Genomic DNA, 26,033 nt, shown 5'->3' on the forward strand with positions numbered 1-26,033 from the left:
TACCCTAAAAACTGAGAATGACCCAAACATCCATCCATATGGAAATGATTACCCAAATCAGGATCAATCTGCTACTTTGAAGCCATTAAAAATAACGTGCTATTGTTAGATGCCAGTAGCATCACCTCTAAACTGTAAAAACAGATGAAGTCTGCAGACTGCGTCAGTATCTCCTGGGGAGCCCACCCCCCACTTACGATAAGTAGTCCAGATGTAAGGAGCATGAATCATGTTCCCAGTCCTTTCCTCTGGCAGGCAGATACACACTAAACCTTATGACTGAACAGTTTTGTGTAAAGTCATGTAAGCTAAATTTTGAAAAAAAATTAAATAATTTAGCATTATAGAGATAATTTTGATCTAATACTTTAACATCATTACTTGTATTTTGCTTTTTAAATATGGTATGCAATTTTAACTTTTATAATAGAAAACATTCTTGAAGAAAATTGAGTTATATATGTGTACCCTAATATGAAAGGTATCAAGATAAAAATTTTGGCTGGGTGTGGTGGTGCACCTCTGGAATCCCAGAATTTGGGAGCTTGAGGCAGGAGGATTGTTGTGAGTTTGAGACCAGCCTGGGCTATCCAAGGCCAGCTTGCACTACACAGGGCCCCTGGTGAGATGACGAAAATAGGGTGACTAATTAGAGATCACATTGGGTGACTCTGTCTCAGACAAAAAGCCCCCAAAAAGGGCACCCAGACAGCTAGTTCCCACACAGTAACCAGAGGGCAGAGCTTGATCTTTGACCTCTGCTGGAAGTCACATGGGCTGACCTGGAGGGGACAAGCTGGAAAATGAACACAAAACTTCATGATGGATTGTGTCAGTGTTGTCACGAAGCTCTTAAAATGTGGCACATGTAAACCATGATCAAAACCTAGTAAGTACCTTAAACGTTTCCAGAAGACCATGGAGGATTCTTACCACATAATGTGTAGACCATGAACTGGAAGTTTGTGCAGAATGTGGAAAGAAGACTGCGTTGTTCCATTTAATAAAACATTAGAAAGGGCAGAAAATCCTGAAAATAATCAATGATATGCAAAAGGAATGAAGAAAGTGACGATGGCTTAGATTTTGATGGTGATTTAGATGACATGGATGAGAATCAAGTGCACTAATGTAGGGGTCATTAGAAGTCAATCCAGGAATGTGATTTTGATCATCTTTTGCCTTTGGTGGTATCACGCACACAAAAATACTATGAAAACCCAGTGCAGAAATCAGAAGAAGCTATAGAAAATAAGGAAAAGTCACGGGAACAATATAAATCAGGCATGATATTTATGCAATTATAAAACATTCATCCAGAGTTGTCTTAAAACAAAAGTTTACACTCCATATATTAGGATACTTTCCAAAAGGTAGCTAAAATTGAGGTGTCATACTGCAGTTCCTGGAAATTAATTAGAAGAATATATTACCTAATACCAAATTGGATGAGATGCAGAATTGGTGCTTGTTTAGAACTCCAGACTGGGCGTGGTGGTGCACACTTGTAGTCCCAGCACTCAGGAATATGAGGCAGGAGGAATGCCAAAGTTCGAGTTCAAGGCCAGCCTGGACCACACAGTAAGTTCGAGGCCAGCCTGAACTGCAGGATGAAACCTTGTCTTGAAAAAAGGAAAAAGAAAAAAACCCCAAAGAATTTTTTATCAAGTATACAGCGGCCAGCACCAGCAGCTCTGCACAAGATTTCCATCATTACCGTGTGCTCTCTCCCAAGTTTGCTCTGTGCCAGATTTTGAATTATTTTCTTTATTATTTATACCCATGTGACCACCCTGGGGTGCATTAGCTTTGGCTGGTTTTTAAGTGTTTCTTATCCTTTTATTTTGAAAAATCTCAAACCTGAAGGAAAGCAGCAAAGTAGGAAGACAAAATCTGTTCATGCTATTTACCTCAGTTCCTGGAAGTTAACATTTGACACGCTTTCTTTAGAACCTTTACGTAGGTATTCCATGTGCTGAACTGTTTAAAGCATTGATTTTGAAACTTCTATGAACAGAATTTCACTGTATATATGATTTCGTCTTTTTTCATTTTTATAAAGTTTGGAAGAGGTTCTATTTTGTTAAAAAAAATAAAAATTTTAAATGATGTATTTATCAAATAAGAAATGTACAGCTATTTTGAAAAATTCTAATTATACAAAAAGTACAGTGATGAGGGCTGTTCTTTACCTACTCTTGTCCCTGTCTATTCTGATCCTCTCACCAGGGGACAACCAGACACAAGTGCCAGGATAGAACATTGAAACTTTTTTTTTAACAAAATTCAATCTTTTGATCCACTTACAAGTTTTCTTGTATGTCTACAGGTGTATGTGTAAAAAAATATGTAATAGAGACAATACACATAGAAGATCAATATTTTTTTCTCTGAAGTAAGACTCAAGGTCCACGTTAGTCAACTACTTAATATAATTAATAAATATCCTTAATCGTCTTTGGGGAAAATGACACAGTCAGATGGAGAAGATGAACTTATTTTCTATCTTTCCTTATTAAGTGTTTACCATATGCATATGTTGCTTTCATGTTTAAGGTTTTTACAACTGATTGAGGGGAAAGGAGGTGGAGAAAACCAGTGTAGACTATGGTAGAGAAAGGGGAAAGACAGGACAGTGGCTTTTGGGGCTATTTCAGGATAGATGGGGCACATTGCAGTGTGTGCTGGGTGTCAGGGACATTTAGGGTCCCCAGGTAGGAGCAGGCCACATGGCCACAGTGCAAGTCCAAGAGGACAGAGGGTCCTGGGCTCTGAACACAAGGCTGAAACAGTCAGTTTCGGGGCCCAGCCTGGGCAGGACACAGGTGGAGCCAGGACAGGAAAGGGCAGGGTAGGAAGGCACTGAAATCATAGAAAGGCGGAAAAACTGGCTCAGTGGCAGAGATTAAAGCACAATCATTTTTAAAAATGCTCAGTGGCAGGAAATTCAGGCTCATACATGAACACTCCGTGGCTGCTTGCTAGATGACTAGAATATGAGCAGCAATATCGGAAATGCTGAAGTGAGCAATAAATATTTGAAAAACACAAAACACAACCAACAGAGCCAGCTTCCAAACTTTTCTTGGGAAACAGAACCGCCTAGAATGACTCCATGAGTAATGAGTTCTGTTTGACCAGGGAGGCGGATGTTTAAGAGAAAGCAATCTGGGCTAATAAGCTACTGGTACAGCAGATCAGGACATTCAGGTTTCTTTTTTTGTCACTGTTAGCATCAGGTGTACAACACCCACCTGGAACAGAAGTGACAGCTACATTTATGCAAAACTGGTTGTAAAAAACTTCTCTCGGTATGCACTGAGAGTTTTGAAGGAAACCAGGGACAGAGTTAGGAAGGACGGGCTGTCCTACTCAGAATAGCTGCTGGCCCTGGGGTTTGGGATGGCTTGTCCAAAGAGCCTGAGGTAAAACAAAAGAAGCGGAAACCAGGAAATGAGAATCTGAGCTGGTGGTAATTATGGAACAGCACCACGGTGAAGTGCAGGAAGTGAATCCGGAGGAAGCCAGAGCCTGCCGGTCTTCTCAGCTCCATTTCTTTCTTCCAGCATCTGTGCCTTCATGAGATGATTTCCATGTTTTTCACTTCCACTCCATAAAATGTGAGGTTTAATGGCCACGCAGATAGATGAAAAGTGTACCTGTTCCTCAGTGGGCTTCTGGATAGTGCCTTCTGGGGTATCCAGGGGTAGGTATCGTGCAGCTCTCAGCAGCAACAACAAAGGGATGCCTGTGAGTCTGGAGTCCAAAAGTCAAAGTCTGGAGCCTTGGGTATGAATTTTAAAATGTAAGACCGAAGGGTGTGTGTGTGACTGCATATGGATGATACATTTCTATGTATCTTCATGTGAAAGGTTTTCTAGTAAAAACCATTTAAGATTTAAAAAAAAATACTCAGGAAATAGTTTAATCAGAATAGTTTAATCAGAATAGTCCCATGAATCTTTAGGAAGAATAGGTAAAGATCCCGCCTGTCTTAGTCACTTTATGCTCGTCACTGAGACAAAATACCTGAAGCCCAAAGTTGGGAAAGGAAAGGTTTATTTCTTACAGTTTTTGGAGGTTTCAGTCCACACTCAGTTGGCTCCAAGACAGGCAGGCATGGCTGGGCTGCAGTTCATGGCGGCCGCCAGCAGCAAACTCGAACCAGCAAAGAGAGAAAGACACACCTTCTTCCTGCCATTACATCACGTCCTGGCTCCACCCCTATGTGGGTGGAGCACTGACACCATCAATCCAAGCACTATACAATGAACCATCACAAATGAACAATGCAAACTCATGAGGCCTGGGGGACACAAACATAAACCATGACACCCCCTTTTAACGTTCATTAAGTATTTTTTACGTTATCAACTGTTTTACTCTGTGTTATGTTTTTCTGTTGTGTATTTAAGATCGAGCAGGTAATTGAAAGTAACCTCCTTTGTACTATCACCTTCAGTTAAGGCTTCAGGGCTTACTTTTGGGGACACATGAAGAGCCTTTTGGCTCCCTCCGATCTTTACCAGGATGGGCCAGTATCTTGCATAACCAATGATTTTTTTTGTTTTTTTGTAGAATGGGGTCTAACAATCCCCCTTCTCAGGAGGCTGGGTAACTCACCAGAGTCGCATCTCAGAGGAGTCCCATTATGCCCTGTGTCCTGGAGGAGGTTAGAGGGCCAGGGCCCAAATATTAGCAGTCCTTTTATCCCTTTAGTCTTTTTTAGCTTTGCTCTCTGTCAATTGTTGAACATCCAGAAGATCAGTTACACCAGCCTTGAAGTGGGAGAACTCAATTTTGGGAGGATCCTGGGAGTCGGTATTACCTCTCATTTATCTGCCTTCCTACAGTGCTGTTTATTTGTCTGTACCAGCACAGCAGGCAGACCTTAACTCTTCTCCATGGTGTTGCTTCCCCACATCTCCTCTGGCTCCCAAGGCAATAGGTGCCAGCTGGTTACAACGGCGGCAGCCACCGTCCCTCTGCAAGGACTAGAGGGGGTTATCAGGGCCTCAGGTTCCAACATGCAGGATGGCATAAGGGGCACCCAGGGGGAGGAAGGTCTGTGAACATGAACAGGGGCATTGATTCCTGTTGGCCTAGTGACTTAGGGAGCACAGAAACTCTGAGAATACATAACAGTGAGACTGAGGAGGAGAAATGCATAGCACAGAGGAAACTTAAAATCTTAGGCCTTTATGTGATCACCTTGGATTCTGTCTGCACCATGAAATGCTCCTGCGAAGCTTTAAAATTACCAGTCCCTGACCCTACATCAATGAAGTTAAACCATGGAGTCTCCTTACATTTATGCTCCCATGTAAGACTTCTCTGCTCAGAGCAGACTCTCAATGGTGAACTTTTTGTCTTTGTAGGGAGGCAGAGCATTCACTTGGTCCTGCAGCTGGCTGCTCCAGGGAAGCTGACACACCTTGTGAGGTGCAGGCTGACCATGAATATTGCTCTCCGATGATGTTAAATCCAAGCACAGAGCTCTCAGGGACCCCTGCTAAGAACAGCCTTTGCCTCCTGACCAAGATGCTTTGCTTGGCCAAACTTTAGGTTTCTGAATCTTCTGCTAGGCCCAATTCTATAGTTCTTTGTAAAATTCAGTCTTAGCAAAGAATCCTGAAAGTCAGTTTAGCAAGACCCCCTCGTCTGTCTTTGATTCCTGGCCGCTCTTGTGACCTCATCCTCCTTGACATGAGATCGGGTTTCTCCTCCTCCCCCATTCCCAGGTGATGTCTAGTCACCCTGTTCCATTCTCTCCAGGAATCCTGTTAGGTTGAGGAAGCCAGAATCCTCCTTAACCCCTGATGCTTCCTCTTCATAATTTTCCACCTGCCATTTGTTGGCTGTATCTGGGTTTTCCACCCACTGCCCATGCTGCATTTGGAACCAGCCCAGTTTCTGCCCACCAAGGCAAGACCCTGTCACTATGGTCCTATACCTTTCCCAATGGTCCTGCAAAAGATCCTACTTACTGTGCTTTAACAAGTGTTGCTGAGTAGCTTTTTTTCTAACACTCCCTCAGAATATTCTCATTTACTTCTGCGAAGTATGTTTCTGTCATATAAAGCTCAAAGTTTTCCTTAGGTGATAAAGTATTGGGTTGATAAACCTTAGGTGAAATTCTTCACCATGCACTTAACTTCTTCAAAGCTTGGCCTATTGCTGACATTCTGAGCTGTGAATCCTCTTGTCTTGGGTAGGAATTGGCAGAGTCTCTTCTGCTTCTGTGTCTCAGAATGGCAATATTGGTTTCAAAATATGAGGAACAGCTGTAGGGAGGCAGTGGGTGGTCCTTGGGCTTTGAGAGGAGGGAAACATTAGCAGCCAGACCCCGAGTTTGAGAGAGAATGGCAGGTGTGGAGGGTTAGGAATCCACGTGCCCTCACCATCCAGCACCTGGGCCCAGATGTATGTGGGGTGAAAAGAGTGAAACAGGGTCGTGGATACCTGGGGAGGAGCCTGGAGGTCACATGACTGGGGAACCCGAAAGTGTCAGGGACCGTCACTGCGCTGGAGGAGGCAGTGCTTGGGTGCTCACTGGCTGCCATGCTGCACCAGGGCTCATGCACAATGCTGCTGGGTGAAGGAATCCTGGAACTCAGAAGCTCTCACCCTCCCAAGGGAAGGCAGGGCCAAGTGGGTGGAACTGAACTGATCTTAATTTTCTTTAGAGAAATTAAGAAATGTGGCAATTCCTGTGCTCTGGGGTAGTGGGGGTGATTCACATCCCATGTCCAGGCTTATTGTGTGTCATAGTTATTTTTTATTTGTTGCTGACACAAAATATCTGGTGCCCAAAGTTGGGAAAGGAAAGTCTTATTTTTTATAGTTTTTGGGGGTCTTAGTCTACTTTTAGCTCTAAGGCAAGGTGGCATGGTGAGGCTGCAGTTTAGTGTGACTGTAAACAGCAAGGTGGAAACTGGCAAGAGAGAGAGACACACCTTTTTTTTGCCATTACGTTGTCTGTTGGCTCCACCCCTATGTGGGTGTAGCACTGACACCATCAATCTAGGCTCTGGACAATGAATCAATCACAAGTGCATAATGCAAACTCATGAGGCATGGGGACCACCAACATAAGCCATGACATTTTACCCCTGGCCCCCGGGACTCGTGTACATCTTTTACATAAAAAACATTTTGTCTATCTCTAAGAGTTGCCAAAGCCTTAAGAGTTTTAGCATTGTTGAAAAGTCTAAGTCTCAAGTCTCTTTTAAGATCAATGGAAAACTCTTAACTGTAACCCCCTATATAAATGAAACAAGGTTAAACATTTCTGAAATGTAAAGACACAAGATAAACATTACCATTCCAAAAGTTACAAACAGGGGAATATAAAGCATTGGAAACAAAGCAAGTCTAACATCCAGCAGGGCGAACATTAAGTCTTAGCATTTTATACTCAGCATTTGATGTAATTTGGGTGTAAACTCTAAAAGGCTTGGGTGATTCCATCCCCATGGCACTTTTAGGGATATCAGCTCTTGCAGCTTTTTAAAAAAACCCTCTCTGCTCACCTTTTGCAGCTTTTTTTGGATTATCCACATTTTTGGCTTTAAACTTTTGGGATCTCTATTGCACCTTTGGCTTTATCATTTTATCTTTATAAATTGCCCTCTCTGGGGCACACTGTTTGGCCTCCCAGGCCCTTTGCAATCGAGGTGGAAGCTGTTTTACCCTCAGAATTTGTGCATTTTTTTGTACCTAAAATCAGCACCATGTGGATGACGCCAAGGTTTGCTGTCAGCTGGAGCAGTAGCCAGGTTTTTTTTTTTTTTTTTCTTTTTTTGCGTAGTGGTGGATTACCTGGATTGTTGGGCTCTGTGAACCTGATTGTGAAGAAAAGCTTTTTTACCTTGCCACCATTTTGGAACCTCATGTGGTCTCTGTTGCCATTTTGGAGCATGGTACTCTGTAGCTTTTTTTCTGAGCAAAGTTTTTTACTTTTACAGTTTGGAGGCTGCAAAGGGAAGGGACCCGCTGCTTGTTGGGATGCCCCTTGGCCATCATTTTTATCTGGTTTTTTTTTTTTTTTTTAGCTATCAAAGTGTCAGCTGTCTTTACAATCTACAGCTTTACTGGAGGTTTTTTTTTGTTTTTTTTTTTTTTTTGTTTGTTTGTTTTTCCAAACTACAGCATTGTAAATTATCTTGCTGGGCTTTTTGCTCCTGATTTGTAACATAAAGCTGGCTAAAAGCCCCCAACAATATCCATGTCACAGCCTCAACATTTGACTGCCTTGAAATTTTTTTTGCCAGATTAATTAGTCCATTGCCCTTAGTCTCAGGCTCAGGCAAAGTCTCTGGGCATGAACAAAATGCAGACAAACTTTCTTCCAAGCCATAACACACATTCTAGGGAGTCCAATAACCAATGTATTCCTTTTTTTTTTAAGCAGAAATCTCCCAAGCCTGGTCTTTATCATGAGGCTTTTTATCAGCGCTTTGGTCTTCTGAGCTCTGACCAGAATCCCCTCTATAGAACAGCCTAATCTGCTCCAGCTCTATGCACCCAAGCCACATGTCTGAACCTTTTAAAACTTTGCCCATGAGCTATTTTTAACATGGTCAGGTATAGTCACAGCAAAGGACCCCACTCCTGGTGCCAAATTCTGTCATAGTTATTTTTTACTCATCACTGAGACAAAATACCTGATGCCCAAAGTTGGGAAAGCAAAGTTTTATTTTTTTTTTAATAGTTTTTGGAGGTTTTAGTCTATTTTTAGTTGGATTGAAGGCGGGGTGGCATGGTGGGGCTGCAGTTTATGGTGGCTGTAAATGGCAAGGTGGAAACTGGCAAGAGAGAGAGACACACTTTTTTCTGCCATTACCTTGTATGTTGGCTCCACTCCTAGGTGGGCATAGCACTGACACCATCAATCTAGGCTCTGGACAATGAACCAATCACAAATGTATAATGCAAACACATGAGGCCTGGGGGGCCCCAAACATAAACCATGACATTGTGGTAGATGATCATCGAGGGAGGGTGCAGAATAGAAGCAGGTGTGTGGAGGAATGAGGATGCGTGGAAGACACCATGGAACAGAAGGTGCATGGGGGAAGGCGGGGCTGCAGCGATGGGTAGCAGGTGTTCAGGGAGCAACTTTAGCACCAGAAATCTTTTGAGTGTGAGGGTGTTAGATGCCAGAGTTTCCTCATCCTCCTCCAGAACTCTTGTCCAGGACACCTGGGTGAGTGGCTTCTCCAACCACCTTTCCTCATCAGCAATGGCTCACTGTTCAAAAAATGTACAGACATGAACTTTGTCCTACTGCTGACCTTAGCCCTAATTCTTCTCTCCATGACAACCACAGCTTTCAGCATCATGTGTGTCTTTCTGGAGATGCTTTTGGAGTATTTTTTTTCTTTAAACAGTAACCTACCTGCTGCTATTACTTTTGTCACTTAACAGTTTGCTTTGGATAGATGTAGTTCCAGCCCTTATTTATACTGCTCCTCAGTACTCCACTGTGGGAGTGTGTCATAATACCTAGACTCAGTTTCCTTTTGAGGAGTGTTGGTTTCTAGGCTAGCAGTGAAACAACAGTGGATGTCTTTGTGCGAGTGTGTTGGACAACCAGATTTGCAGAGGCAGCTGGAGGGGACATAGGAGCTTGAAGCATAAGGACTCACAGAGATTTCATCCTGGTGGTTAATATTAGGGAACTCTGGGGCTTATGCAGGCAAAGTGATGGAGAGTTGAGGTGACCCCAAAGAGATCTCAAGGGCCAACATTTAAGTTTTGTCCTTTGGCAGAATCCCAGCAATATGTGACCAACTTCCCTTGGTGTTTTTGCCTGAATGCCATAAGGAGGGAGACTTTTCTGTTTCTTGACCTGAAGTTTGGAGGAACCTGGACAAAGAGCAGTTACCTCTACTTTGGCTAAGCCTGGCCCTATTCTCCATGCACAGAACTGGCTGGGCCATTGTGTTTTTCCTTCAATTAGCTCTTAACAATGTAAACAGGGCTAGCTGATTGAAGCTAGGCAAGATAGTTGCTGTTTCCCAATCCCATGACTTCCATCAAAACATGGTTGAGCCCAGCGGGATGGCATAGCCACTGCTCTAGGACTGTCAACTGGATTTGAGCCTTAAGATAAGAGGCTATGATTTAGCTGTGTGGTGGTACACACATGCAAACTCACACTTGGGAGGCTAGGCAGCAGGATCAGGAGTTCAAGACCAGCCTGGGCTACAAAGTGAGCTCAAGGCCAGCCTGAACTGCATAGTGAGACACTATATCAGAAACAAAACAAAACAGAAGTATGACTTCTCAGAACAGAAAATGTTTGCACATCACAGCTGAAGCACCAGCCTTTTAAACTTTAATGTTATCTCAGTTGTGTTATGCAGATTGGTCTTTCTGCATATCTTTCTCTCTGTGTATTGCAGAAGTGCTTTCTGGCCTCCTACCTAGCCCAGCTCACAGTACTCATGTGTCTCCTGCCATTCTCACAGTCAGTCATCCTCAAACCAGTCCCTTTTTCATGAATTAATAAAAAAACTGGCTGGGCCCTGGGTCAAGGCCTTTGTTCCAATGAACCTTCAGCATGGCCAGACTAAGGACTCCTAATAATTATAAATATGTCTTAGTGTCTTTATTCTCACGGTGGGGTGCACTGGAAGTGGTAGATTAAAGTTAGCTTGCTAGAATTCCCGTAACTTTTCCATGGGTTTACAAATATAAGCTTCCTCAGCCATGATGAGGAAGGGAAAGGGCTCTCTATACTGAAGGCCCTCATAAAATCTCACTGAATCAAATATGCAGTTGTCCCTTGGAATCTGGTATCTGGTTCTAGGATCTGCTAGAAAACAACATCCTTGGATACACAATCTCTTCTGCAAAATGGCATGCTGTTTGCATAGTACCACGCATATCCTCCTGTGTAATTTAAATCATCTCTAAATCACGCATGACACCCAAGACAATGTCAATGCTGTTAGTGTTTTTGGTGTGATAAAAGAGCAAAATATAAAGTAAAAGTAGCCTTTATTCCAAGGACATGGAGAGGTGTCTATGACCATGGATGGACTAGCTTCCTCTGACTGGAATGTGGGGTATGAGAAATACATATGACCTCTGATCATGGGGTAGTGCTTAGGGTGGGCATTGATGACGCGTGAGGAGCTGATTGGAACTTGTTGTAATAGGGGAAGGAGGAAGTGATCTCAAGGTAAACATCCCTTGATTCTGCCTCCCCTGATTCAGCCTCCATAATATCGTGTAATTTATTCTAGGGCAAAACTCTTTCAAATGCTAGGCAAATAATTGTAATATTGCATTCGTTAAGAAACAATAAGGAAAAGTATGTCCATTTCTTAGTACAGATGCAATTTTTTTCTGAATATTTTTTATCCGTGATTGACTGAATTCATAAGTGTGAAAGTCACAGACACCAAAGGCTTACTGTAACATTTTTTTGTGACCAAATACATAACGCTTTTATTATTTTTTTCTCTGAATCTTCTGGTAGAAATGTGTAGTCCTTGGGCAGACCTTCTAGTCATTTCTGGGAATCAACAGAGGGCATTTTGCAAGCATTTAGAGGAAGTCCGTCCACTGACTATGTGGTGTCCTGAGTGAGTTTATCTTCCTCTCCACTCCCAGCCTATCTCTGCAGCCTGCTGCTGTTGAGCAGGGCTGAGCGAGGCTCCTCCTTTTGATAACACACCCAGGTCTGCCTGTAAGCACTGCTTCCCCAGGAACAGAGCCCCTGGCATTTGTTCCCTGCCATGTCCCCTGCTCCTCCTAACATTTCAGGGTGGAAACCTTCCAGCTTGATTGTTGGCTTTCATTTCCTCAGCACTGTGTCAATGTTCAAGGACTATGAAACCAAGGGCTTTCCACTTTTTCATAATCCAACAGCAAGCACAAATTCTCTGAGGACAAGTAAGTGGGTGGGTGCTGTGTAGACAGCTGCTAAATTTCCCAATAGGTGAGGTTTGAGAGGAGTGAAGGGTGTTGCCCCTCGATAACAACGCCATGACACACAGGGCTGCATTCTGATCCATGGGGACACTTCTGGCTGTTACTCATCTATAGTAATCCTGGCCCTTTTACTGAAGGAAAGAACAGTCAACTCCAAGACAAGAAGAGATCAGCAGTGAGGGAGGTTTGCGTTTAAAAAAAGTATCACCATTTTTGTTTCTTCTTCATTCGGTGGAGTTTTATGACACTGTGAGCAGAGGCAGTCGCTCCTGCTCAGCTGTTTTCAACTGTAGGGGGACAGAGGTTGGGCAGTGTTGGGGGACCCTTGGCCGGGTGTGCAGGGCTCCAGCTCAGCCAGCATTCATTCACCAGGGTGTAGTAGGGAGTAGCACAGTTGATTGGTGAGGCTGAAGCCATCTGAGGTGCTAACTTCTTTAAATATGCCTGGGTGTGTTCTGAAAGTCACTTGCAATTTTACACGGTCATTTGACATCTGGAAAATAAAAGAAAGGATTTGTTTTACAATTAAAGTCACTAAATGCAACACAGCAACACCCCACCCACTGGCTGGCAAGGTTGAGGAATGTAAGTCACTGAGTGGGAAGGAAGACAGCCCTGGAATTTGGGGCGATGGTCATGAGAGTTTTTCACTGAGCAGGGACTGGATTGAAGAGGTCCAGAAACACTCAGCGGTGTGGTGTGGTGAATGGGGGTGGTTCTGGCTGAGAACCAGCTGGTAAGCCCTGGAGGAAATCCCCATTGTCCCATGTTTGGTGATAACTCCGCCCCTTTTACTGAAAAGAGGATCAACTCCAAGATGAAGAAATCAGTTGGGAGGGAGGCATATGTTTGTGTGTGTGTGTGCACACGTGCGCTCAGACAATGAGACTGAAATCACACCTACACCATTTTGCCTTTGGTACCAGGGATCCAACTCGTGACCCTCTGCTTGCCGGGCAGGCGTTATGATGCTGAGTCATACCCCCGGCCGGCCGGTCCCTGCACTCTTGTTAGTTCCTGTAGCAGGGGTCCCGGAGGACAGGGTGTGGCAGTCAGCAGCTCCTCTTCAGCCCAGGCAGACCTAGTTCCTGTCCCTCAGCTGCTACTCTCTGGCTGTCTGAATTTAGGCAACTGACTTAATCTCTCTGGTCCCCAGGTCCTCCTGTAATGACATTAGAACCCTCAGAGGAGCAGCAAGGGGCAGATGACATAACACCCTGGTGTATTTTCTGCAGGGCTCAGTAATGTGACTTCCCCTGAAGCAGGGGAGCTTCCCTGAGTTCTGCTTCAGCTTGAGGAGAGGAGACAGCAACATCAAAGGTCAGGAGTAAGTTTGGGGAAGTACAAAGGGCAAGGAGCAGTAATAATGATCTTAAGGAGAAAACAAAATATCAGCAAAGTTTCTGAATCTGTTAAGCTTACTACCTATAATGTACTGTACTGTTATCAATCTTCTAGATGTTTAGCAACTGAAATTAAGAGGTAATTATAAATTTCTTTTGGATTCCTTTTGCTGGGAACCACCAGATCTTTTCCAAAAAAAGGGTATATGATGCATGCAAAACAATAAGACCAACACTGAGACAGAGGCCAGGCTTGAGCCTTTCCCAGTCTGTCCCCCTGCCCTGGCTCTGCCCTCTGCTGAGCCATAATTAACTGTACTCAACTGATGTTAAATGACACCATAGCTGATTTCTCTCCTAAATAAAAAAAAATAATAAAACAGGCCATCCTCCAAAAATCAGATGGCATTAGACGTTTTAATAACATAAAGAGATCTTATATATGACATAAATGACATGTCAGTTCCTAAAATTCCCTGGACCTTATCCTCCTTATGGGAAGCCATTACTAAAGTTATAAATACTCTGTTGAGAGGCTGGGGATTTAGCTCAGTGGCATAAGCCCCTGCCTTGCAATTGTGTGGTTGTGAGTTTGATCCCTGGTACTGATAAAAAACAAAAAGACAAAAAAATCCTGTTGATTGTATTGTTTGACTCCTGCATACTTAATTAATTCTACAGATACCTTCTACTATGGGCCAGATCCCAAGACAAAAGGCTAAACTTGGCCCTCAAACCCCATAGGGAGACCTTCTTAATATGTGTTTTCAACAACAGAGATAAAAATAACAATCTGATCTTTTAGCAGTGACACTTGGAGCTCTGAGACAGATAAACTGACACAAGATGGAGCTGCCTGAGCCCCCATGGACCATGCCTTGAATGCAGCAGGACACTGGGCAAGAGAGTGCCCCATCCTGGCGTTCCTTTGGGACCTTACCCCAGGGCTATTGGACTGTCCTAGCCACCAGAGAGTAGGTAAGCCATCCTAACTTCTAGCCCTCACAGGAAATGCCAACACTGCCAGATTCATCACTGACAGACCTGCTTAAACTTGCTGCTGAAGACTGACAGGACTTGGGGTCCACAGCCCCCATTAAGGTGTCCTTCTCAGAGTCTCAAGTCCCACTAGAAGTCTCAGGTAAGACATTCTCTATACTTGAGGACATAGAAACCATGTATAGAGTTCTTCCTGAGCTTTCAGGCTGCCATATTAAGTCCTCAGTCTCTATAGCGGGTATTGGTGGCCAACCTATGCAGCCTTTACAGACAGGGCCTATTTTGTGCAGGTTCCAGACTGCTTGTGTTTATGCAGACTGACCCAGACACTCTGAGGCCTCAACAGCTTACACCCGTTATCTTTAGTAAAACCTCTCCTCAGGGATATATAGCACCCCTTCCTTTCTTAGTCACCAATTTCTCAGACACAATCCTGATCAAGACTGACAGATAAATTTTATCTTCTCACCTTTGTTTATACTTTTTCAAGATAAATAAATGCCTTTCCCACAACCTGGGAGACTACTAAAATACTTACTAAACTCCTGTTACAGCAAATCATCCCAAGGACTACAATCAAGTTAGAGCAGCCCATACCTGGTCTTCTTGGCAACCTCAACAGTGGTTAAAGTTGCTAGACTGCCATCTTGGTTTCACATCACTCAGGCGAAGTGGTGCCCTTCCAGCCGTAGATCTAACCATCCTTTTGCCCGCTCATCTCCACCTCACCAAGGCCTCACAGCCACAACTCTCAGGCTGTCATGTTTTGCTATCTAATTTGGTTCCTAATTTCTTATCCTTTTTTACAGCAGGACTCTCCACAGTCTTTCTTAAAGATCCCACATCATACATGCCAGAGACAAGTCTTACCTACCTACTCTCTTAACTTTTACCCTTTAAGATGGGGGAATAATCACCTCTCATAACCCCACACTTATTTTTCAGAATTGTACCTTATGGTGGCAATGATTCTATCTCAACGTGGTCCTGATAAAATGACATATCCAAATCAAAGGCACCTTTCCTTCTACCTCACCTAGATCCTTAAATATGATAGTGCCATTTCTCCTCATAACACCTTGTCTCTTTATTTTTCCAGTCTAACCTGTGGGCATTCACCAGTGATAAAGTTGTCCTTGTTAAAACACCTAGCACCAGCTTCTACATGGGCATTAACCGTCATCCTGTCAATACTCCTAAACCCCAGTACAGCGCCTCCTTTCAGCAGGAAGCAGAAAGAAAGAAAGAAAGAAAGAAAGAAAGAAAGAAAATCTTCACCCTTTTTCCTAATAATAAAAAGATGGCAGCGAAAGGATTTTGTCCCCTGGATGGGAAGCTGCAGCGGTGGGAGGCTGGGAGGCGGAACCAAGAGGCTCTATTTGAGGTCACCTTTCCTGCCCCTAAGCAATTTACTTGTGGTGCGAAATGAATTCCATTGGGCTACCTGTGCATCAATAATGCCCCTTAGGCTCCACCCCAAACCTAAGCTACATGTATGCCCCCACACCATGTGTCCAGCAGAGAGAAAGCCAGACCTCGGAGGTCATGGAGTCTCTCTCCACATTCTTAAAATAAAGGCCACTTTTAATTCATACTTATCTTTTTAGCCACACCGAAAATTCTATCAGAATCTTGGAATAATTCCCAGTCCGCAGTGAATCTCTAGGTCTAATAAGGAAGAAAATCCTGTTTTTTTGTTTCCAAGTGTTGCAGAGGTAACTGGACACATGCCTTGTGCTTCACTAGAATTAGAAGAAGAGAAAACTCCCAGGAAGCAGCACAGAGAGGGGGGAAAAAAGAGGCTGGTACTTTGGGGCTGGTGTGTGTTAGAATTTTCTGGTGCAATAGAGAAACAAAAAGTTCAAAACAAAAAGAACAGGTTTATTGAGGACATGGAAAGGAGCACACAACCCTTGGTGGTTAGTCTGTCTCTTTCTACCAGATACAGAGAGGCAGAGAGTTATATGATCTCTGATTTGAAGTGGTGCATGGGGTGGATATTGACGACCTGTGAGGAACTGATTGGAATTCTCTGTGTGTGAAAACAGGAAAGAGAGTTGCAATTAGGGCTAAAGAAGAAGGAGGAAGTGATAAGCATTTCTGCTTTGGCTCTCTGCCATATTAGACCACTGCCATAGTTGTACAGTAATTTATACTAGGGCATCAACCTTTCATTCCCATCTTTGTATTGTTACAAAAAGGGCAAAGATTGTCTCTTAGTACTTCCTGCTCGATGAGGGCATCCTGTTGGGGTCCAGGAGGTTGATGGGATGATGGTTGATGCCCGTGTAGAGACTGGTACCAGGTGTTTCAGCCAGGACAAGGAGTTTTTTGTTGGTGAACGATCACATCCTAGATTGGAAAAATAAAGAAACACAAGGTGCTTTGAGGAGGCAGGTCACTATCATAATTAAAGGACCCAGGAAAGGTAGAAGAAAAGCTACTGTTGATCTGAATGTGTCATTCCATCAGGGCCATGGTGAGAATGAATCTGAAAAGTAAGCATGGAGCTAGAAGTGGTGAAATTAAAAGAGGTCATTATTCCCCCAACTGTTTTTTTTTTTTTTTTTTTTTTTTGTCTTTTTCTTTTTATCAGTATCGGGGATCGAATTCACAACCACACATTTGTAAGACAGGCGCTTATGCTGCTGAGCTAAATCCCCAGCCCCATTCCCCCATCTGAAAGGGTAAAAGTGTAGGTAGGATTTGTCCTTGGCCCAGGAATTGAGCTGGAGAGAATGTGAGGCATGAGAAATGTAAGCGCTGACAGTTGAATCATGTTTGGGAAATTATAAACTAAGGGTGGGTAGGGCTGTGGCTGCGTCGCTATAAGTGAGATGAGACTCTAGATCAGAAGGGTCTCATGTTTAGAATGTAAGAGATTAGGAGCCACAAAGGATAACAAAACATGATCTAGCCTGAAAATTGTGACCGTGGGACCTTGGTGAGATGGAGATGGAAGATAGGAGATGTGTGAGCACTCGTGATGTTTAGAGTCAGGGGAGTCAGGGTTAGGAGGGCACCGCTCAGCTTGAGTGATGTGGAACCAGGATGGCAGTCCAGCAACGCTGACCGCCATTGAACTTCCGAGGAAGACCAGTAGGGGCCACTCCATTTTAGCTGTAGTCCTGTTGAGGGATCTGAGAAATAAAGATTAGGCCATTATCTGACTGGATACTCTGAGGTAGACCAAACTTTGGAATTATTTTTTGAAATAGGACTTTAGTAACTACGTCAGCAGTCTCCCTGGTTGTGGGAGAGGCTTTTCTCCATCCTATAAAAGTACAGACAAAGGTGAGAAGATATTTGAAAGTTTTGTGATGGAGCATGTTTGTAAAATCTACCTGCCAGTCTTGACTCGCAGGTAGGTGTGTCCACAAAATTGATGCATAGGAAAGGAAGGGGTGGTATGTGTCCCTCAGGAGAGGTTCTAACCTGATATGACAGGTGTGAGTAAGTTGTTGAGATCTGGGGGTGTCTGGGTCAGTCTACATAAATGCAAAGGAATCCTGACAATCAGGGTGTAAGGGGATGGTAAAGAAGGCATCTTTAAGATCTAGGACTATGAAGTGAGTGGCAGAGGGAGGGATATGAGAGAGCATGGTAAAAGAGTTTGGCACCACTGGGTGAATTGGGGTAACAGTGTCAGTCAGTGATTACTCTAAGGTCTTGTACCAGATGATAGGACCCATTAGACTTGAGTATGGGAGAATGGGACTATTGTAGAGTGAATGGGTAGGTTAAGAAAACCATTGTCTAAAAGATGCTTGATTATATGTTTAAGTCCCTGTAAATGTTTGGGAGCTATAGAGTATTGGGTAATGCAAGGCAAAATTGAAGGATCCCTGAGACAAATTAAAACAGGCATAGCATGGGTAGGGTGGGCAGGGTTGGAGGTGTCTCAAACTATGGGATCAACCAAGGAAGAAGGGAAAGGAGTGGATGGCTTTATGGCACACTGTGATGGTGTTTGGAGGATGAGAGCTGTGGGGAGGGAGAAGGTAAAGGAAAAGTTAAGCTTTTGGAGAAGATTCCTACCTAAAAGAGGTGTGGGACATGTTGGAATTACCAGAAAGCTATGGATGAAGAAGAGTTTGGAACCTGCATGCAATGGGCCCTGTTTGAAGAGACTGTGTTCGTTGGCTATCAACACCCACTACAGAGACTGAGGACTTAACACAATGCCTGAGAACTCAGGAATAACACTATAAATGGCCTCCATGTTTACAAGTACAGAGAATGTCTTACCTGAGACCTCCAATGAGACTTAAGGCTCTGAGAGGCGTACCTTAATGGGGTCTGTGGCCCCCGAGCCCCATCAATCTTCAGCAGCAAGTCTGAGTAGATCAGCCAATGACAAATCTGGTGGTGATGAGATCTCCTGTGAGGGCAAGGAATTAGAGGATGGCTTACCTGCTCTCTGGTGGCTGGACAGTCACTCTTCCAATGGCCCTTGAGGTTGCAAAGGAGGCACTCTCTTGCCCAGCATCCTTTTTGTCACTTGCAGCATGGTCCAGGAGGGGCTTGGGCAGCTCACCTTGTCATGGTTTACTTGTCTTAGAGCTCCAACTACCACTGCTAAAAGATCAGATTTTTATTTTTCCTCTGAGTTTTATCTCTGTTGTTGAAAACATGAAAAGCCATATTAAGAAGGTCTTCCTGTGGGGTTTGAGGGCCAAGTTTAGCCTTTTGTCTTGGGATCTGGCCCACAGCAGGAGGATCTGTCTCCTCAAGGGTCATAAGACACCTGTCCCCTGTGTTGGTTCCTTTGAGGCCCTAACCCTGTCTGACTGCCTATAATATTTTTAACTGACTCAGCTGCCTGTAGCATTTTTCCCTCTAAAGGAGTAACCCAAACTGCCATGAAGGGTAATGGGCAATGACAGATCTGGCTTCTTTAGACTGAAGGGGGTTGAAGCTGTCAAATAGCAGTCAGGGATACTCTGCAGAGCTTTTAATTAGTGGCTCTCAGTAGATAGCAGACATTTTATCTTGGGTAGGTGTACAGCCTTAAGTCTAGAGGAGACAAAGGCAATGAATCAGTTAAGTATGCAGGGGCCAAATAATAGAATCAACAGGGTATCTATGAGTATAATTCTGTTAATGGCTTCCCACAAGGAGGATAAAGATAAGGTCCAGGGAATTTTAGAAACTGGCATATCATTCACACATTTAGCTTTTACAATTATATAAGTATTTACTATGCTGTTAGAATATCTACTGCCATCTGATTTTGGAGGATGGCCTGTTTTATTAATTTTACCTTTTTTATTTAGGAGAGAGATCAGCTGTGGTGCCATTTAAGCCTCAATTGTGGTTAATTATAGCCTCAATATGCATCATATATCCTTTTTCTGGAAAAGATCTGGTGGAGGTCAGTAAAAGGAATCTAAAAGGAATTTATAATTATCTCTTAATTTTACTTGTTCAGAAGAAAAGATTGATAACAGTACAGTGTAGTAGAGGCAGTAAGCTTAACATAGAACATTAAATTGGAACTGTTATTTTCTATTAGCCATGGGTGTTTCAACATTTGAGATGACATTTTGTAACCCATGTCCTTTAATAGGATGTCACTGAAGAAATTTGAGACATTGTTTGGGCTGCTCAATATTTAAGCATCTCTAAGTGTAGTGGCACATACATAACATATACATTACATAAGCTTTTGTTTAAAAATTACTGTTTGACTGATGACTTCACGTTGTTTGACTTGAATCTTTTGGCTGGAGCACAAGAAAAATGCAGATGTCTGGATCTGAAAGAGAATGTTTATCATCAAAAATAATCCCAATTTTATATATGAAGGCATGAATATACCATATGATCAGCAGCACTGAATTGTCTTAGCCATATGAACTTTAGTTGGGGTGTCTCCTATAAGGCTATGGAGATTATTGGGACCTCTAATTAATAAGAGATGGATAAGAAAGTGGCCAGTTTCTTATTCATTAATTGAAGTCTTGTCCAATCTCTCCTCACCGCAAGGGATTTTGTTTAACCAGTTTTAGCATCATTTTGACCAGCTGGCAACCTTAGGTGGAAGCATGATTTTTAGATCTATACCCCAAATAAACCTGGATTAAATGATCTGAAAACACAATAAAATTAAAGGGGAAAGACTGTTGAGCTCAAAAAAGGAACAGCTGTTTACAGAGCAGACAAATAGACTAACATGAGAGATGATCTGCATAGTTTAAACTGGACAAACAGAAAACAGATGTATATCTGTTCAGACAGACTGACAAACATCTTATGAAATCAGAGTACACTCAAATATATTTGGCCAATTTGGACTATAATAAATAAACCAGTGTGAACATTTTTGTAGGTTAATTAATAGAGATATCTTGAAATAAAAATAGCAGAAAAGGCACTTAATTTATGATTACTCTGATGTAGGTCAGTGAGGGAAAAAGGAAGATGAATATGAATTGGTCCTTCAGGGCCAGCCTATTTCCAAAGGGAGGGCAGGGACAGATGCTGACAGGCTGTGCAGTGGGAGGCCACTGAGCAGGCATTTGTGGGCAGTTACCAGGTGATCCACCACACAATGGTCACTCACCACCATGCAAGAGGGAAGCCCAAGATGGCAACTGGTCATCATGAGACAACAAGATGGCTGCTGCTGATCCCACAACGAGGGACCACAAGATGGTGGCCGTTTATTCTGTTACCTGTCATAAGATGGTGGCACTCTGTCACATGGCAGAGGACCATAAGATGGTGGCTGTCCTCCATGTGAGCCACAGCAAGATGGCTGCTGAGGACCATGTGGTATGGAATTGCAAGATGATGTTTGAATACCATGTGGCCTGCTAGATGGCTGAAACACATGAGATCGAGTAGGGTGAGGTGGCGATGTAAGAACAGAGGGGAAAAGAGAAGAGGGCCCATCTGATGGGATGGACAGCTCAGATGGAGGATTCATAGGTTGGAGAGAGGAAGTAAAGGAAGAGTTAGAGACTGCTGGGGTGAGGAAAGGGAAGAGAATGAAACGGGGGGCTCAGAGACCTGTGGTTGAAAAGGCCGAGGGGATATGAGAGGGGGGAGTAAAAACAGGTGGTGAATCATCTAGCAGTGTGGTGGGCAGGAGGGGAGAGATCCTGGGGGAGCAGAGTGAGTCAGAATGTCTGGGCTACTATACAAGACAGACGGAGAGAAGGACAGGACCTCAAAGTGAAAAAGTCCTAAAAATAAAGGGGTTTCTGCCAACCTGCCACCATTGTACCAAAAGTATAAATAAAAGGTCAGCTTTTTGGTTTTTATAGCCTTCTTAAGGCCAAGAGCACCAAGGTTATGAACCAGGCACCTAGAGGTGTTTCTCAGGGGACAGGAAGTGGTCCCCAGGACCTAATTATAAGTGAGCTGAGAGAACAAGTTTGCCTCAGGACATAAGAGCTTTAGTTCCTCAAAGCTGTCCTAGATCCACCTATCAAAAGAAGTCCTCACCTGTTTTGAAGGTGTGACACGGAAGGTCCCAACACCCATTCTCATTGGCCATTACCAAGAATGCGGGTGGGATCCTAGAGAATAAGAGGTAACAGTTTTGCCAATGCTATCTCTGTCCAAGGGTGTAATGGACAGGTTTTCTGATGCAATTTTGTGAATTTTAGGAACAGAAACAGAAAACCTCAGACAGCAGCTCACCTGTGATGACTGAGGAGTGTTGGTTGGTGTTGCATGCAGATTAGAGTTGGCAAATAAACGGGTCCCAGAGGAAGGAAAGGTGGTTCGTAGGCAGGGGAGCTTGACTAGGAGTGACTCCCAGGAGCTAGCATGCTCTGCCATCCGAGTCTCAAAGCACCGAAATGTTAGTTTTCTGGTGCAATATAGAAGCAAAAGTATAAGACAAAAAAAAAAAAAAATAGGTTTATTGAGGATGTGGAAAGGAGCATACAACCCTTCAACCAGATAGAGAGGAAGGTTATATGATCTCTGATCAGAAGCCGCACACGGGTCGGATATTAATGACCTGTGAGGAGCTGACTGGAATTCTCTGTGTGTGCAAACAGGAAGGAGAGTTGCAATTAGGGCTGAAGAAGAAGCAGGAAGTGGTGAGCATTTCCGCTTTGGCCTTCTGCCATGTTAGACCACCGCCATAACTGTATACCAGGGCAAAAATCTTTCAGTGGGGAAGGAAGAAAATTAGATGGTGACAGGCCATGGCTCCTAACGTGGCCCAGGGACTTGCCTTGTGGTGCTTCCCAAGACAGTAGTTCATCTGCCCAGTACTGACCGCAACACACACTCGATCTGTGGTTCACTGCAAGGAAGCATTTGTTTAATACACACACGTTTCCTGGCGGGAGACTGTCCCTCTGCAGCTCTCAGCCCTTGGCTTTAGTTCCATCTTTTAAGACTCAGGTCTACCAGGAGATAAACTCTGGTGAGCTCCTGATTCCATGCCTCGGGCAGGCGGGTGATGCAGGCCGGCTGAGCGGAATCAAAGCAAGGAGTCCACAAGGTGGGCACTGGTGCTTCAAGCTGAGATGCAGTTCCCAATACCTGGGCTCCTGGGCCAGAGCTGATCTCGTAGGAGGGCTCTGAGTTTTCTGCTTGCAGCTCTTGAGGTTTGGCCTTCTGCTAGAAAGTCTGAGTGAAGTGTGTAGCCTGTGCCCAACAAAGCAGAGATGAGGAGAAATGGCTCCTGGCCCTACACCTGTGCCTCCTCCTGCTGGGCAGGTCCTGCCCCTGAGCTTTGCCTTGCCTGGCTTGTAAACTCCCCCTGTGCTTCTGTTTTAGGGTGGCTTCTTTTACCCAAGTATAGCAGCAAACTTGGGGATACCCTCTGCTCCCTCTTCACCAATAGAGTGGAGAAGCAATGGCATCCTTCTCCTTGAGACTTTAATATAGATTCCCCCCCCCCCCATCCCAGGCTTGTCTGAAGCTCACAATGATCCTCCTGGCTCAGCCTCCTGAATGCTAGGGTTGCAGGCACGCACCACCACCTGGGCTAGTCAATACCTCTTTTTAAGAATCAGCCTCTGTGTGGATCATTAGCTTGCCCCACTTGTGGGCTTGACTCTAGTCAAAGCTCTTGAAGCTGGTGTTCAGTTAATTTCACAGTTTTTAAAATAAGGAGGGAACAAGTTAATGAGATGTAACATTTTATAAAGAGACGGGAGTTATATGTGACTGGGTGTCCAGCAGTGTTACTCACCGCTACGCCTGGATTGGAAGCTCCACGACAGAGTCCTGCTTTTTCCTTACTGGCACTTTAAGAATGGTAGTCAATAGCTCCAAATGAAGGGGAAGAAATTAAATTGCCTGGACAAACTTTTCAAGTTTTATCAGTATTGTTTGGGGTTTAATAAGTGTTGAATAGGTGTCGCACATTCTTTTTTCTAGTAAGAGAATATATTTCTCTAAATAAAACCAGCGGAGCAAATGTACACTGTCCTTGGGTCCACGGGGGTGGTAAACGGGCTTTTCTACTCCAGGAAGAGATGTGTTTTCTTGTTTCCAAGGCTTCAACCTGTTCTTCAGCAAGTCCAAAATGTTCCCTACATTTACTCCTAGGATTCAAGTGATGTGTGACCTGGGAAAGTTCCCCAAATGCTTTAACATCTCAGCTGTAACCTGAGCAGTTTGGACGGTATCAGTGGCTTTGACTTCGGTGGTGGGGGGAGGAGTAGGATTCTCTGTTCAAACAAAGCTTACACAAATCCCCGATAAAGTAAATCATCAAACCGATCCCAGCCGGGTGTTCTCCCCGGCATTTTCCAGTTGCAGACACCTAGCACCTGCTCTTCCTTAAGCTTTTGAATAGCTTGGTTCTTGCAAAGGGCTTTCTTTCCTGAGCTGCTGCTGAGGCCTCCTGAGTGTGCCACACCCCTTGGCCTGTGGCCGCCAACCGATTTAGCTGCAGAGAGGTTCACTGGGGCTTAGAACCCCCGTGGGTTTCTCTGGGAAGTGGCTCAGAGCTTAACTGGGAAACAGAATGTAGCCCCAGGCAGTGCAGACCCAGGCCCTGTGCGTGGTCCTCCTACAAATCGCCTCTTCCATGGTCGCTGGAGGTCTGGGAAGCTGTCCCCTGACTCATGCGTTCTAGGGTTAGTGTCACTGGGGGAGGGAAGCCTGGGCCTTTGTTAGTACCTCACCTGCCTTCGTGAGTTCCTTGCCTCTGCAGGCAGAGCTCTCTTTCCCTGAACAGTGTGTCCTTCCACCGTCACCTTCACTCTGGGGCCCTGTGAACCTCCTGGGTCGTAGGGAGATGGTTCACGCAGGATGCCACCCTCCAAGGCTGGCCTCATACGTTGCCTAGAACTTTGTGAACAAGTTCCGAGGCGCAAGTATCGACGGGGTTGGCGCTCCACCTAGTGGCAACAGACAGTAGTGCATGGGATAAATGCGTTAACTTTTCCTTGAAGGATAAATAAATGAATTAATAGTAAAGAAAGCCGCGTTTGGGCGTCTCCTGTCAGTAAAACTGACTGCTTTTAAGTATGCTTCAGAGAAAAAGTAAACTGGATATGAGTTTTGCTTATTAATGATTCCCAAGAAATGCCACTGTCATTATACTGAACACTCATGATTAAATTTCTCAATGATAAGAATCTCCCCACCAGTCTGTTAACGTTATCACCTACAAAAGAAATCAGGAGAAATGATGCGGCCAGTTAAGAGGACACTCACTGCTGAAAAGCAGCTCAGACTGTCAGACTATATCTTCTGAAACATGGAAGATTGATGTTGTGAAAAATCCAGTCCTAGGCTTAGCATTGTCTTAGCCCGGGAACTTGGTTTCTTATAAAATCTTGCTCTGCTGCTCCTTTTTAGATTTATAACCTTGACAGTCGGCAGCAGGGGAAATCATGAAGCTGTACGCGTTATATTTAGATTCAGTAGACACCCGAGATGTAACTTATGCTGTGGATCTACGGAGTTTTTCAACACACGTTCTAAGGTAGCTAGCATTAAAAAAATGACCTCGGAGGCAATGGTGCTAGCATGGACGGGGCCAACCTGAGGCTGTTTTGCAGCTGTCTTTGTATCAGTTTATCCTTGACAATGGTATCACATTGCTTTGGGTTCTGCTCAATTGTAACTAAAGCCTGCTTTCCATGAGAGTTTCTTGGATGATGGCTTTTTCGAAACATTAAATTCTCCTAAAATATGAGAAGACACAGATCTCACATAAGTCACCATCCCTCGCTAACTCTAGGGGACACTTTACTTTTGAGGGGCTCACAGCGATCACTTTCTAATGGTCTGAAGAGGGAAAGATGAGCAAGCGGGTGGGTTAATATCCAATTAGGAAACGTCTCTATAATTTCCAACAGAAAAGTTTCAAAGGGAAGTTGAGGGCCAGAGTAGGATGAGGAAGGCCGGGAGGTGCAGCTCAGCAGCACAGAGCCTGCCTGCAAGCGCGAGGTCATGAGTTCGATTCCCGAGTTTGATTCCCAGCACACACACACACACACACACACACACACACACACACATGCAGCAGGATGGGTGATCGTGAAGAGAATGTGAGTCTTTACAAAGAGGACCGCCTTCGGGATGGTTTGGGCGCAGCCCAGATGATGGTGGAGAGGCAGACTCGATTCCTATGAAGAAAGAAGAGGTAACAATAAATTTGCAGAGCAGTTTACAAAAGTTAAACTGAACGCTTGACTAGTGACAACATAGCCCTCAATCATGTGCTCACTTAAGTGAAATGAGAATACTGGTATAATTTTAATACCCTGAATTATTTCAAGGAAGCAGCACATATCAGTGGTTGGTTTTACATCGGTG

General features: G+C 44.1%; 2 long non-coding RNA genes across 2 annotated transcripts; one reads left to right on the forward strand and one right to left on the reverse strand.

Annotated features, from left to right (window-relative positions):
- Positions 1-11,447: 11,447 nt before the first annotated feature.
- Positions 11,448-22,265, reverse strand: LOC134475291 (uncharacterized). The gene is made up of 6 exons (XR_010046431.1): positions 21,939-22,265; positions 19,972-20,046; positions 19,552-19,677; positions 18,702-18,866; positions 16,512-16,640; positions 11,448-12,439 (listed from the first exon to the last, which is right to left on the reverse strand). It is a non-coding gene; the product is annotated as an uncharacterized LOC134475291 (long non-coding RNA).
- LOC134475292 (uncharacterized) lies at positions 12,931-17,750 on the forward strand. The gene is made up of 3 exons (XR_010046432.1): positions 12,931-13,266; positions 14,095-14,267; positions 15,388-17,750. It is a non-coding gene; the product is annotated as an uncharacterized LOC134475292 (long non-coding RNA).
- Positions 22,266-26,033: the final 3,768 nt, after the last annotated feature.

This window comes from Cavia porcellus, unplaced genomic scaffold (assembly GCF_034190915.1).
Source record: "Cavia porcellus strain 051 isolate PalLab524CR breed Dunkin Hartley unplaced genomic scaffold, mCavPor4.1 scaffold_2, whole genome shotgun sequence".
NCBI lineage: Eukaryota > Metazoa > Chordata > Mammalia > Rodentia > Caviidae > Cavia > Cavia porcellus.